Source organism: Tasmannia lanceolata, unplaced genomic scaffold (assembly GCF_043159265.1).
Source record: "Tasmannia lanceolata isolate RefF3 unplaced genomic scaffold, GAP_Taslan_0.1 ptg000011l, whole genome shotgun sequence".
NCBI lineage: Eukaryota > Viridiplantae > Streptophyta > Magnoliopsida > Canellales > Winteraceae > Tasmannia > Tasmannia lanceolata.
This window is the reverse complement of record NW_027518688.1, coordinates 19,627,147-19,643,264: the sequence shown is the minus strand read 5'-3', so window position 1 is coordinate 19,643,264 and position 16,118 is coordinate 19,627,147. Positions and strand designations below refer to the sequence as shown.

Sequence of the window (16,118 nt, the reverse complement as noted above, 5' to 3'; positions counted from 1 at the left end):
GCTCTATACAAGTTAGCTAGCGTAGTAGCTGAATCAAAAAAACATTTGGGTTGGAGGGCTACTCTCTCATTTTGTACTCTCCTAGTTACTTTCCCTTTTTTAGCTTTTCTTTAGTTGGCTTCTTTTCTTTTCTGTAGAAAGTTGTTTCAGTCTGGGGGATTCTAGTCTACTAGATTGTTTCTATTTTGGTTGGAAGTTTCTTGGTTTTCTTTCTGGAGGTCGTTTCACCTTCGTCGCGACTAAGTGCTCTACGCAAATCAGCCCATTCAGTTTTTGATGAATGATTGTGATTGATCTAACTGAATAACAGGTTTTTCAATCACAACGATTTGCCAAAAAAATGAATGTGCTGATTCGGGCGAGCCGCCGAGCCCCAAATTAGCACATTCACTTTTGATGAATGATTGTAATTGATCTAACTGAAAAACAGACGAATGTGAAACAATCTCTCCTTATTGCTAGAAAGTTTAGAAAGTTTAGCAGGATTTTAATTCTAGTCTTTATATGAGTGTTAAAGTGTAGTTTTTTTTTAATTTCATCATCAATCTGGAGAAAGCAATTGAGGTCTCTCTCTCAAGAGATTTTATATGGTGTAAGCCCTTATAGTCCCTTATTTTTCAAAAAGTACTGTACGGGCCGGAACACAATGTAAATAGGCTGTTCCCCAAAATCATTTCCATAGGATAATCCTAGCCCCCCAAAAACCATCCTAGCTCTCACACACACACAATTAAGTTCAGAATTGTAAGAGTAATAAAACACCTCTTTTGCAAAATCTATTTTAATCATCCTTTTATGGTGACTTTTATTTGATGATGATGGTAGTAGCTCATATCCTTGAATATCACAACAACAATTCGTACTACGATCTGCACCACACACTTTCCCTGCCCATGCCTTACCATTAATTCCCTCGTGACCCTCGAATTTAATTTCCAACCTCGTTTGATGCGTCAAAATCTCAGCCTTTAATGACTACTATCTCTTTCTCAGCATGTGTTTTTAATGCCACTGATGCTTTCTGAGAGAACCCAGTTTAATACTTAGATACCCACATCTTTTATGAGGAAATCTCAGATATTGCATAAGTAAAAATCTCAATCTTCCTGGGGTTTCTATGGGTTTTCTGTTTTAAACATAGGCAAATAGGTCCTGGCATCCCTAGAATCATTTGTAAATAATTTTCCTTTTATTTTGGTTTTGAGGCTAGGTGGTACGTCTTAAGAGTTTTGTTAACGAGTGCCCCATTACCCCTGGGGTACTCGTTAAGATGCATTGAAAATGTAAATCTATACATTATTTGAGAAAAAAAGACTCAAAAGCCATGTAAAACTCTTAATCCTTATGTAAATTTATAATAAATTTACATTTTCAATGCACCTTAACGAGTGTCGTTAACAAAACCCATGTCTTAAAAGGGCATTTAAATGCTCCTGGAAACATCAGGAGCATTTAAATGCTCCTTAACAAGTGTAGCAAAACCTGTCTTTTATTCAACAATAAAATTTCAGGTATGACAGGTTCCTAGATAAATTCCCCATAAAAAGTGTTCGACCGTTGTGGGGGGAGAGTGCCCAAGCCTTTATAAGGCCATCCACATCTCCTTACTTTTCCGATGGGGGATCTTTTGCTTTTGCGGAACCCGAACAGAAAGGCATATAGGTCGGTGCATTAGGTGGATCTTTTGCTTTTGCAGAACCCGAACAGAAAGGCATATAGGTAGGTGCATTAGGTGGCAATGCACCTAACATGAGGAACTGGCGTTAAAACTGCTATCCGCTTGTTTGTTTAAGCCGTTGTGGCTCAGCAGCTACAATTTCTTGCCGCTAAACAACGGCAAATTCAGACGGCCACCACCATGTGTTCTAACATTTGAGAGAAGTCTTAGCACCTATATACACAGCTCATTCTCTCTTCCAGTGTTGGATTTGCATAAGGGTATTATCCTTAAGTTTGTTTGGTTTCACAATTTTTAGGGTTTACTAGGTGTTTTAATCGGTTTTGGCATGTTCGTCTATAGTATTTGGTTGTATGTGTTGATTCAAACTACTAGGAGACTATTTGTCTTCCTTATCTGCCCATTGAGTGTGTTTGGATGAACCAAGATGTCCTAATAGAGTAGTGGGTAAGTAGTCAATTGGTAGAGTTGTTAATTAAGACCCACTATAAATTTTTATCACCCAAGCTAAGCATGGGGGAAACACTTGGCATGATCTTAGTGTTTGGTTGTATGTTTTGATTCAAACTACTGGGAGACTATTTGTCTTCCTTGTCTGCTGGAGATCTCCTAATAGAGTAGAGGGCAAGTTGTCAACTGGTAGAGTTGTGAATTAAGACCAATTAGAATTTTTGATCACCCAAGCTAAAGTGCAAGGGAAGAGTAGTGCTTCCCGATGTCCAGGCGAAACTCCCAGAGCCAAAAGCAAATCCAAGCACCACAAAAAAGACATGAATTCCGATAAGCAATTAAAGGTTATTTCATACAATATAAATTCGTTTCTTTGGTCAAATCCGATCTCAATATTCATACAGATGAAAAAACCTAACATTTTCGCCTGAAAACCTTGTCAATCAAATGGTCTGAATCATCTTATGGGTCTTGTTGATTTGAATGATTATCGTAAGTGGCTATTGACCTAGAAAAATCCACTTCATATGATGGTTAATTAAGATAATCCATGGGTCATCACCCAACTCGGAAGTGGGTGGGTCTACGGATTTGACACTTCTGATTGGATGGTGTAGGGCTAGGGCGTGCGTGTGGAGCTTACTTGGACTATGTAAAATTTTCTAATCTTGTGAAAAAAGTAGCTTTGTGTGATGTTTGAAATATTTTTTCATTGGAAGAGTGAACATCATCATTCGATTTATAAGAAAATGTGTGTTCCCGGAATGAAACATTTGACCTAACTTATGTCGGAACATTTTGAAGCACGAACCGAACATTTTGAAGCACGAACCGAGCACTTGCTTACAATCTTTGCCATTTGACAGAGTACTTAAAGGCATAGTTACCGAGAACTTCATAGTTGCATGGGAAGCTTGCTTCCCTAGAAGTTCACTTCATATGGTAAGTTCTTCTCACCTTCTTACGTGTTTCCTCTTAATTACGAGTATGCTTCATATTTAGGTGATTAATTCTTCCTAAAAGAATATTTTCTCCTTTTGATAATATAGAAGGCACACATTTAAAAAAATAGTGTATTTAAAACTTGAAAACACGTAAGTTTCAAATAAAAATTGTGTATCTTTTTCCAAAAGACTTTACATTAAATGTACAAAGATAAATCTTGTGTAATTGTAAATTCCTAAAACTAGTAATTCTATTTAGTTCGAATGATGCTCGTTACATGCTTCAAGTTGACTTTCAACGACGCTTCCCACACGGTTTCTCTTTAATTTCTTTAGCAATTTTCGCTTCCTGCATTTTCTCTTTTCTAAACCCCTCACTTCCCTCTTTTGCTTCCCGAATCGCTTCTTGCACTTGCTTCCTACTCTAGTAACTATGCTTAAAACCATTGCCATCTATCGGTTCATAGAGTATATAAATATTTTACAGAGAAATCATATATAGAATTTTGGTGTACATATCAGTGGGTGAAACTCCCATCTTCTTTGATTGAAGCATTTTTCATACATAAATTACCAAACTTGAGAAACCAAGAATACATTATTTAATACTATAGTGCTGCATATGGACTATATACAAAAACTCAATTTACAAACCTTTAGCATCAATCAACAGACAAACACTAAACATGCCTATCGTAAAACAACCGACAGGTGAAATTAGGCTTTCGAGCTTCCCACCGAAGCTTGAAGGTGCCGATGGACTTCCACGAGAGGTTTGGGTTCCCGAGCTTCCAAAAATGGGGCTTCCAAGCCTTCTACAAAGGAACGGTTCGCAACGGTTTTGACCTTCTTAGAGGGAAGGCAGGGAGGGATGCAACAGCCTCAATGGGCATGACGTGTTTGGGTCTTTTACTTTTCTTGGAGTCTTATTTAGTTCGGTTATGTTATTTGAATAAGGGATAACTATGTATCTTATCCCGGTAGGTAGAGATGCTATTGTTAGGTGAGTGTTATCTTTTCCTTTATTGTAGGGATGCATAGTCTTTATATCGCTGCTGTAATTCTCTTTTGGGTATGAAGAAATAATAGAATTCAAAAACTCTGCGTGGATTACACGTAGGAGACTTATCCTCTCTAAAGCCTCATCTTGATGATGTCGACCAATTCAATCATTCCATCACTTCGAAGGAAGGGTTGTTCTTCTTTTTGCACAAAACACACTATTCTGGGGATAAAATTCTCATTGAACAAAGAAAAGCTACGTACAAGTTATTTATTAAAAATCCCTAACCTAGATAAGCCTTATCTCTAAGACTCCTAACTAACTAAATAACTACAAAGCAAATATCAAAATAACAAATATCTCAACCGATTTATTTCAGTCAAAGTGGGACCCAAATAAGCATGTAACAACAACTTTCCATAGAAGCTGCATTCCCAAATATTTCGAGCTTTCTAGGAGCGGTTTCTCATCCTTAGCCTAAGCATAAGAAAGCAATTCTATCCAAGGACAAAATAAGGGCAGTGATATCCTCTCTCTCTCTCTCTCTCTCTCTCTCTCTCTCTCTCATGGACATTTTCATTAACTTTTAAGCCTTTTGGAGTAAACGGTAACGGTGGCTGTTTAAGAGGGGGGAGGGAGGGATATCACTGCCCTAAAACAAGCATTGGTCTTACTTATTAGATAAGTTTATCTTGAAATATTTTGTCATGATAAATTGGTGTCTCAAAGTGGAGATGAGGGTGAAGTCTTTGGCTTAAAATTGTAAAATGTCAATCCGATTTAGAGTAGAGTTAGTGTCTCCGGCTATAAGATGTGGCTAAAAATCGGGAAAAAGTCAAACCGGTTTTGAGTAGAGTTTTTTGTTTCATGATTTTTTGTCACATCTCATCGGATTTTGTTTCCTGATTTTTAGCGACTTCACGCTCATCCACACTTGGAGCACAAATTTATCGTGAAAAAAAATTCATGATAGCCAAACTTGCCCTATATTTATTTTTTTTCATGTTAAACTAGTGTCTCCAAGAAGCGGGAGTGTGGGTGAAGTGGCTACAACCCCGTAAACTAGTTGCTCCAAGTGGTGAGAAGTGGCTAAAAATCAGGAAACAAAAAACACTAACAATAGGATTGACTTTTTCCTGAAAATTAACTGGTTCTCACCATTAGACCTGGCAAACGGGCGGGCCGGGCCGGATTTGACCCGGCCCGTACGGGTCCGGGTCAAACGGGCCGGGTCAAAGTGACCCGGAAAATTCTACGGGTCATTGACATTGGACCCGCACCCGGCCCGTACAGGCCGGGTCGACCCGCGGGTCACTCGGATTTTTGACGTATTTTTTAAGAGTTTTTTTTTTATTTAGGGATTTGCTAGCCACCTTCTCCTGGGCTATTTTTCGGCTTGTAGCCCCTCCTTTGCTGCAAAGATTGGTGAAGTACGGTCTGGGCAAATGTGGCTAGCAATAAAGAGAATAGAGAGAAGTAATCATTACGGATTTTTGAAAGATTCTTAAGTTTGAAATGAAAAATTACCGCAAAAAGGTCAAAAGTAAAAAAATTACATATAAAATATGACAATTACCGAGGAAACTACGGAAAAAAGTAAAATCATATGACAATTATAAGAAAAAAACCGTCTTTTGCACTTTTCTACGGGCACCCGCGGGTCCACCCGACCCGGCCCACTTTTGACGGGCTGGGTGGACCCGCGGGTCAATTTCTAACGGGTCACCAATAGGTGACCCGGACCCGTAAATTTACGGGCGGGCCGGGTGGACCCGCAGGTCCGGGTCACTTTTTGCCAGGTCTACTCACCATCATCTCAATCCTTATAAAATCCAGGATTTTGTAATTCAGGATTATAAAATCCATGTATCCAAGGTTAGTTTTAGAGAAGAGATGTGAACAGTAATTACAGGAATGTGTCAGTGAGAAGAAAAAAATTCGCTACCGTCTTCACCCCAAGGAATCTTTGTCTGACTACACATTTAATAGCAGAATCTTAGTAAATAAATGGCTACAGTTTTGATTCTTTTGCAATTACTCCTCATTTAAAGAAAAAACCACCACCCCATTTTCTGTACTTATTCACACCCACCAACCAAGGAAATATTAATCCAAGTAAAAAAAAAAAAAAACAAGCCCCTCATCCAACTGCTTCTTAAAGTTTAGAGAGCTTTGACCCAATCAGATGGAGAAAGCAAAAGAAAAACAAAAAACAAAAACCCATTTATCTTTTCACAGTATATATAAAAAAGTAACAGTGGGGAGTGTCATTATCAAAAGACGAAGTGAAATCTATTAAAGAAATAGAAAAACTAAGGAAGAAAATAGCAAATAAGAAAGTTAACTACAGTAAGATATAAAAGTATATATAATTAGTTAATTAATCAACATTATAATAGTTCATACCTCTACATTCTTCAATTGGAATGCAACACAAACCTGCTGTCTTTGCATGGGTAATGAGAGACAGACATGGAATGAAAGAGAACTAAGATATTGACACGGCTCAATCAAAAAACACTCATCTTTCTCTTTTCTTTTCTTTTTTTCCTTCTGGCTCTAAGTGTGTTCTGAATGAGCCGGGACAACATCAAAGTAACTGTTTCAATATAAAGATGAATCTTTCTTCTCCTTTCCAACTTTCATGAAACTATGGAAAAAATGAGACAAAACAAAACAAAAAAAGGAGAGTAGAATAATAGCTCAAAGAGAGGAAGAAGGAGGGAGGAAGATCAGAAGATGAAGAAGGATGAAACACCAATGCTAGAGAGAGAGAGAGAGAGAGATGGGAAATGGGAGAATTTCTAGGTTGAATTTAAGGAGGTTGGGTTCTGTATCTACATTTATAACTCTCGACTACCAAGCCAGAAAAACAGGCCACACCATTAATATAGGAAACCGCCCCATAATACTCTCTCTCTCTAAGATATTTCTAAGAAGGGAATTATTTTTTCCACAATTAATGGGATAACTGATTTCATTGTGGGGAGGTGTATCTCTATACTTAAAGAAAGCTGATTTTGTAAAATCCTTCAAGGCATGGTGACTATTGATTTTCGATTTTTCAAATCCATACTTTAATTTTCAATTTCCAAATTTTATCTTACCATGTAAAGACATTTTTCTTGTTTTGTTTGCTTTCTCTTCTTGTGGATTCTTATATGATGCATGCACATTTTTCCTAGGCCTTTATATGGATATAGGCCATGGAGCAAAATCTACCCTGAGGGTTAGAATCGTCCAATAGAGTCGATTTTGATCTATGGCCCACCATAGCAAACTCTTACTAGAAGATCAATGGTTTAGAGAGTCGATTTTACCTGACGCACTCCCAAAATCAGCCCATTCACTTTTTAATCTCAGCCATTAATGGAAAAGTGAATGGGCTGATTGGAAACACACCTACAATGTAAGTGAAATGGACTTCGTTTTAGAATATTCACCTAGTCGGCCCCACTCACACATTTGTACGGCCCCACTCACACATTTGTAAGCTCATATTATATGTTAATGAATCGATCATATATATAGGGGTGCAACTTAGGTCGGGCTCAACCCGAACCTGATAGGTTCAACCCAATTTTGGGCTACGTTAGGGTCCTAAAAAGCGAACCCGATTTTGGGCTGCGTTAGGGTTGAGAGATTTAAAGGTGGGTTGGGTTAGGGTTGACCATCCTCAACCCGAGGCTCGGGTTGGGTCTGGTTAGAGTTGAGGGAATACTATCTCGGGTTGGGTTAGGGTTGGCCTCAACCCTATCCAACCCGACCCAAGTTGCACCCCATCATATATGAAGCCCCTAACAATATATCAAGTACCACTAGAGCATAAAGTTCAATGCATGTTTGTCTTGTATATGCATTACAACTAGAGCTGTCAGCAAACCTAGACGGTCCGGTCACGACAAGAAAAACAGTATTCGGCGACAGAATTATTATTGTTGTTGCTATCTAACCATCGCTAAAAGAGAGTAATAGCCTGCATTTTTATAGTTAGCCACAGTTTAGAGTAAAGTGTTAAAGAAAGGATTTTGTTAATAAGTGCTCCAGGGACACTCGATAAGGTGCATTGAAAATATAAATTTACAATAAATTTGCATTGGGATTTACATGGCTTTTGAGTCTTTTTTTCTAAAAAAATGTGTACATTTACATTTTCAATACACCTTAACGAGTGTCTCACTTTACAATCATTTTACACATGCTTTGAAAAAAATACACATACTATGAGACTTATTTACGAAAACATGTTGCAAAACCTCTGGTTTTTTATGAGGACGGAAATGGAAAACCATGGCGGTAAATTATTAAATGAGGACCGAAATGGAAAACCATGGTGGTAAATTATTAATTAAGACTGTAAATAACAAGCGCCAAGATAGGCTGTCGCTGAAAGTATTATTAGCAACCCTAATTTAAAATTCATTGCTAATACTATTGCGCCACAAGGCACCAATTTTTGGCGCTAAAATATTTACTTTCTACAACCACTTATTAGCTGCCCCATTAAAAACCGTCGATAACACAACTATAGCGACCCAATCATAAGTTGTCGCTAAAAGTGTTATTTTCTCTAATTCTAAATTCGTTGAGACAGCCAATTCTTACCGCCAAAAAACTCACCTTTTTGCGACCAAGTATCAGCTACCATGAGAAAAACCGTCGCTAGTTTTTGGAGTCGCAAAAAATATGTATCTTTTTAATTTGTGGAGACGACATTAGAAAATGAATCACAATTAGTACTATTAGCAACCCCTTTTTAATTGGGTAGCTGAAAAACGGTTGGGGTAAATGCTAATACTACAGTTTCTTGCAGTGGAATTGGCGCTACAATTAAATTTATTTTCTTGGGACGAAGAAATTACAATAGTCATATAAATAGCAACAGTTGTAAGAAACCGTCGCGAAAAAGGAATCGTAACCCGGGCTGTCAGTAATAATTGCACTTTGAAAATCCCATGGTTAGTGGCGACGGAGTCTATGACAACCATAGTGGAAAAAGAGTTTCCGCGACGGAAAATAGTGCTGCGCTAGATAAGGTAGAGGTAGCAAGTAAGAATATTAGAAGAAGAAGAGGAATGCTATACAAACCTGTTATAGTGTTATCTGTGCATTGGAATGAGAGAAGGAATGAAAGAGAACTAAGATATTGACACGGCTAAATCAAAAAACACTACTGTTTTTTTTTGTGGGTGTGCTCTGATTAAACCGGGCCAATATCACAGTAACTGTTTCAATATAAAGATGATCTTCTCTTTCTTCTTTCCAACCTTCATGACCCATGAAGGAAATGTTGTGATTAATGAGAAGATGAGGCTCTAGACATGAAAAATATGATATAAGACAACAAAAAGGATAGCAGAGAGAGAGAGAGAGAGGGTAGGGAATGGAGGCTTGTCTTGCTTGAATTTAAGAAGGTTGTGATAAATTTTGTGTTTTTCACTAATCTCGGATTAATTTTCATTAACAGTAATATGTGCTTAAATAAGCACTTACAGGATAAACATAGAAAGAGATAAAGATAAGATTAAGAAAAGATAAACTTAGGGAAATGATATCCCCCTAACAGTTTTGTGAGAATGGTACACTGCTTGAGGATAAATTCACCCCCTTTAACATTTTTCTTTCCCCTTAAAACTTAATGAATAACGTTAAGGGGGATTTTATCCGTTAGAGGGGAAATATCATTTCCCTAAACTTAATCTAAACTACGTGCCTAATCTAGCTTGTAGCCTAATATAACCAAACTACCTAATCAAGTTGGCTAGCCTAATGTCACCCTTAAATGATCCAGCCGTCAAATCTTACCATATTGAGGTATCCATTTACATTTATAACTCTCAACCATAGTTAGCGAAATATGATTCTGCAAAAACATAAGGGGGGGGGGGGGGGGGGGGGGGGGGAGGGAATGGAGTTTAATATGACTAAAATGTTTTTCTCAAAATAACAGAGTTTTTTTTAATTGCAAAGGTTTTAAACGGAGTATGAAACGGCAAACCAATAAAACACCTTTTTCGAAACAAACAAAAAAAAACGGTGTTTAAAACGGAATTTTGCTAACTATGCTCTCGACTACCAAGCGGAAAAAACAGGAAATCACCCCATAACTCACTCTCTAACATATTTCACCCATAAAGGGATTTGCTAGCGTCCATCGCAAAAGGCATTTCGCAAATGGTTTGTCACACGTCAGAGCAGCCACACAGGCTCACTTTTTGGCATGTTTTGTCTTCATTCACGACCTGGCTGCTCTACGGTTGATATACCATCTGTGAAATGCCTTTTGCGATGGACTCTAGCAAATCCCTACAATAAATGGGATAAGTAATTTCATTGTGGGGAGGCATATCTCTACTTAAAGAAAGCTGATTTTGTAAAATCCTTCAAGACATGGTGATTATTCATTTTCGATTTTTCAAATCCATACTTATTTTAATTTTCAACTTTCAACTTCTTTTTACCATATATAAACTTTTTCTACTCTCTCAAATATATTTCACAATTAATGAAAAATATCATACAATTAATGGGATAACTGATTTCATTGTGGGGAGGCACATCTTAACTGAAAGAAAGATGATTTTGTAAAATCGTGACTATTCATTTTAGATTTTTAAAATCCATACTTTAATTTTCAATTTTTATGTTACCATATAAAGTTTTGTTTCCTATCTCTTCTTGGGGGTTCTTCTACTATGCATGTACATATTTTCCAGACCATTTATTTCCTTAGGGTTGCTATGGATGGGCCATGAAGCGAAATCCACCCAATTTGGAAAAGTCTAACCCTTGGATTTCTTGATGAATACATATAGTTACATTTTTTTTTTCTACCATCCATTTAGGCCTTGTTCAGCAACCACTATAATAATAGATTCAACGTATTTTTTAGGTGTAGAAAATGAAAATTAAGTGCTTAGAATCCCGAAAAGCCCGACCCGCAAAGCCCGTTTTTAAGTTTTCTCCATTTTGTACCATTGGAAAATGAGATTCTGCAGAGCGACTCAGAGTCCTTAGGCAAATTCTCATTAATCGGCTTCCACTTGATTATTCAGGTGAGAATGAGAAACCTTGCCGAACAAAATTGGAGAGTTAGAATTGTCCAGTATAGTGGCATTTGACCTATATTACCAACCAAAAAGGGTTTCTTAGATAAATGGTCCAGATAAATAGTGGCATTTGATCTAGTCCTTATGTTCTAAGGGAAATGATATATTCGCCCGTTTTTTTACTTAAGACAGCCACCTCTAGGGTATAAGAGTATCTACTAGGGCTATAAATATCCGGTCCGATGGGATTCGAATGGATAGGAGTATAGGACATAAACAGATGATATATTCCATTGGAGTGTCGTGCGACATAAACACAAGCTTTATTTTATTCGGATGGGATCTCGATACTAGAGAAAAATCTTTTAGTCCGAATTTGTTTTGCCATATTATAAAACTACGCTTCCCATCTTTTTCTTTACAATATGAAAAACATGAGGGTTATTATGGTGTACAACATATATTATATATTTCAAAAAGAACAGTGGGACCCACCTTATAGGATGATCCAAACCGTTCATTTGTTGGGCCACAACATATATAGGTTACACCCTGGAAGTCATGGAAGTCATCTCCATAGGATGATCCTAACCCTCCAATCTATAAATGTTTCTATAATATTGTGGCCACTACAGATGGACGTGTTAGGATCATCCTATGGAGATGATTTTTGGGGTACAACCTATTTACGTTGTGGCCCAACAAATGAAAAGTACTAGACTGAAAGGCCACATGACATTTGAAATCTCACAAATATATATATATATATATATATATATATATATAAAGCTGGATGTGGTACGCTGAGGGTGTGCCACGTGGCACCCCCTCTGCATACCGCATTCAGCCTTTTTTTTTTAACTTCAGCCCTTTTTTTTAACGCATCTATTCTCAAGGCATTTCTAACCGTTTTATTCTCTCTCTCTCTCTCTCTCTCTCTCTCCAATCAAACCCTATGAAGGATCACAACCCTTCAATCCATAATTTCAGCCCTTTTTTTTAACGCATCTATTCACAAAGCTTTTCTATCCGTCTCTCTCCAATCAAACCCTACGAAGGATCACAACCCTTCAATCCATAATTTCAGCCCTTTTTTTAACGCATCTATTCACAAAGCTTTTCTATCCGTCTCTCTCCAATCAAACCCTACGAAGGATCACAACCCTTCAATCCATAATTTCAGCCCTTTTTTTTAACGCATCTATTCACAAAGCTTTTCTATCCGTCTCTCTCCAATCAAACCCTACGAAGGATCACAACCCTTCAATCCATAATTTCAGCCCTTTTTTTTAACACATCTATTCACAAACCTTTTCTAACCGTTTTATTCTCTCTCTCTCTCTCTCTCTCTCTCTCTCTCTCTCTCTCTCTCTCTCCAATCAAACCCTATGAAGGATCACAACCCTTCCATCCATAATTTCTAAATACCCACCCATACGTTATGTCTTTTCAAAAATGCCTCCTGAACTCCACCTATTTAAATATAGTTTCCTTGCCTCTACCCTTCATCCATCCCATTTCTGCAATTTTCCCTATATCTTCTGCTCAAAATCCACCATTATATCAGACACCAGGTACTCTTTTTTATTGTGCTATGTCTTAATCCTTAAAGAAAAAGGCATTTTTTTGCAATTAATTTATATATTGGTTTATGCTTCTACGACTTTATTCAAACCTTAGAGGTTAAGAAAAAGAATTAATTGAAGTGTTGCTACCACATATTTAACGTACCGTGATCGTTTTGGCTTCGAAGCATTCAATTGACATGGGTGCGGCAATGATTGATACAGACTATATGGAAATCCAAATTTTAATGACTATTCGAACTGCATTACCTACATTTACAGGTTCCAATTTAGTCTCTCCATTCCTCTATTTGGGCTTATAATATTCTTATAGTGGCTTTCAGTTTCACCACACGCCAAACAACAAATTTGGTGTAATTGGCTAACAAGGTTTAAAACTTCGGTTTCGGTACCGGTTTCGGACCATGGAATTTCAAAATTTCAACCGAAATCTGGTACATAACCCGAAACAAATATTTTATTTAATATTAAATTCGGTCAAAATTTCGGTCGAAATTTCAGTAAAATATTAAATTAATATAAAAAAACAGTTGTTTTGGGTCAAATTTCGGCCGAAATAAATGACCGTTTCGGTTTGGTCCATTTTGGTGTCGGTAATTTCTGATTTCGGTCGAAATTTAAAACCATGTTGGCTACCACAAAATTGGTGATATTGTTGGCGTAAGTGATTTTTAACCTTTATAGCTTTCAATTTATTGATTGCTTTATGACATTAATTATTGTTGTTTGAAGTTTTTATTTTTGAATTGAATACTTAAGTTTAATTTTTGTCCCTTTGCCCGCTCAATGTGAATCCTTTCTATCCATTGAATGTAACCAATTACTTACTTTTGCTTTTAGAAGTAATGGTTTGTATTGAAGTCAACTATTATTTTTTAGAATCAGTAAGGACAACGTTCAATTTAAGCATATTCATGGGTCCCACATGGGACTTGTATAAATATAATCTAGCATTCTATATGGGTCCGTCTAAAGCTAAAGCTACGTCTAAAACGTTTGGTATACTCTTTTGAGTGCGTCGAAATGTCGAATTACGAAGAATCTTTCTTTCTACGTTTGGTATGCTCCTTTGAGACGGTCTAATTACCGGAAAATCTTTCCTTTTTAAATTATACAGGAGAACACGGATATTGGCACCATTGTGGCGGACTTACATGTAACCAATCTAATTTACTCGCCGATCCGTGCATCGCATGGGTCTGCAACTAGTATATATATATAAAGGGAAGTCATTCGAAGTAACCGCATTAAACACAAAGTCTCCATTAGAGAGTAGCCGATGGACACACTGCTTCGTAGGGGTTTGTAAACAAACATCATATTCTCTCTTTCTAGGAGACTGAAAATGCATACTAAAAATCGGTTACCATATCATGATTCAAAATTCTAATGTTGTACTAAATTTTACATGTCTAATGTAATTATAGGCATGGTTTTAAATTTCGACCGAAATCCGACTGACACCGAAATCGAACGGTCATTTATTTTGGCCGAAATTTCGGTTTTTTCCTAAATTTGCCCTAAAAATTCTTTTTTTTAATATTAATTTAATATTTCACCGAAATTTCGGTAATTTAGGCCAAAATTTAATATTGAATAAAATATTATTTTCGGGTTTTGTACCAGATTTCGACCGAAATTTCAAGGTCCGAAACCGCTACCGAAACCAAAATTTTAAACCTTGATTATAAGACCTAGGATCTGCCGACCGATCCTAGGTAGCTGTGGTTATTTGTGTAGTTGTGGTTATTTGTCACTTAAAAGCTCACAAGCTCTGAGGTTAGTTTACAAACTTTATTGCTCATCTTTTTTTTAGTGATTTTTCAGATGATAGACATTATCTGAAGGTTTTTTCTCTGATGTGTAGGGCAGTTGTGGTTATATTTGTCACTTAAAAGTTCACAAGCTCTGAGATATATTATAACCCCTATATTATTTGGAATGTATACCTCAACATGAATACATGCCCAACAAAAAAGGAAGTGTGCCCTCACATTAAAATGCCATTCATTTGTTGTTCCTCACCATAGGTAGGTTGTGTCCCAAAAATCATCTCCCTGTGATGATTCAAACCCTCAAATTTCATGTCACAAAGACAACTTAAAAGGTTCAAAATAACAACAACATAAAAATCTCCATAAAAGAAAAAAAAAATGATAACATAAAAATACCCACAAATCAAAGGAGGGTTAAAATCATCTGAAAGAGAAGATTTTTGGGACATGACCTATATCGATAACGGGGAATGGAAGTAATCTTTATTTTTTTTTTCTATTATTTTATAAGTGGCGATTTTATATGATACATTTGTTTGTCCGTAGGCAGTGCCAAAAAATCTTTTTAAATTGATGATCCAAGCCCTTAGATAAATTTAAATGTAACAAAGACGGCTTAGAAAGCTAAATTAATGACAATAAAAACCTCAAGAAAATTGAAAAAATACAACTTAAAACCCTCCACAAAAATCTTTTAAATTGATGATCCAATAGATAAATTTAAATGTAACAAAGATGGCTTAGAAAGTTTTAAAAAAATGACAATAAAAACCTCAAAAAATTAAAAAAATACAACTTAAAAGCCTCTACAAATCAAAGGGTCATCCTTTGGAAAAGATTTTTTGGCACGACCTATATGGTGTGTAAGGCAAGTAATCTTTATTTTTTATCTACTATATTGTTCTACAAGTGAAGATTTGTTGGATAATGATATTTTTTTATGCGAGAGTGTGTATATCAACGTAAATACATGGACTCAAAGAGAAAGGTGCGGTACAAGGAGACTCAAAGATCAGTGAGAGTTATGTTGGGCTGCTGAGGTAAATCAAATACATGGACTCAAAGATTTGTTGGGCAGCTGAGGTAAATATATAGTCATTCATTGTATATCAAATCTTCCGACATCCAGAAAAGTTTTACTTATTAGGTGGGGTCCTGTTTTGTGGTAATTCTAGATCAGTGAGAGTTATGGCAATAGAGAAAAAGTTATAGAACAAGCTTGAATGGAGACCCCTAAAGCACCACACTAGGTTCTTTTGAGTCACAACTTATGTATGTTTGTGTGGGCTTATTATATGCATGTATGTATCTTCTATGAGTCACAGCTTATGTAACACTGTGAAGTTATGTGAGAGTAGTTTATGACTTATATGTATGTATGAGTCCCAACTTATGTATGTTCTTGTTTGTGGGGCTTATGTATGTCTTCTATGAGTCACAAATTATGTAACACTGTGGAAGGTATGTGTGAGTGGTTTATGTATGTATGAGTCCCAACTTATGTAACACTCGTGTTCTTAGTGGGAGTAAACTGAAAGTGGTTTGATAAAAGTACCCAAGCCTAGCAGCAAAGCTCACAGCCGAATTGGAAGGGCAGCAGTGGCAAAATCATGCTCGGTGAGTTGACGATATT

At 36.7% G+C, this 16,118-nt stretch overlaps 1 long non-coding RNA gene across 1 annotated transcript; it reads left to right on the top strand.

Moving 5' to 3' along the window:
* The first annotated feature begins 1,763 nt into the window (after positions 1–1,763).
* On the top strand, positions 1,764–4,205 carry LOC143886217 (uncharacterized). Its single transcript, XR_013253707.1, has 2 exons — positions 1,764–3,070; positions 3,784–4,205. It is a non-coding gene; the product is annotated as an uncharacterized LOC143886217 (long non-coding RNA).
* Positions 4,206–16,118: the final 11,913 nt, after the last annotated feature.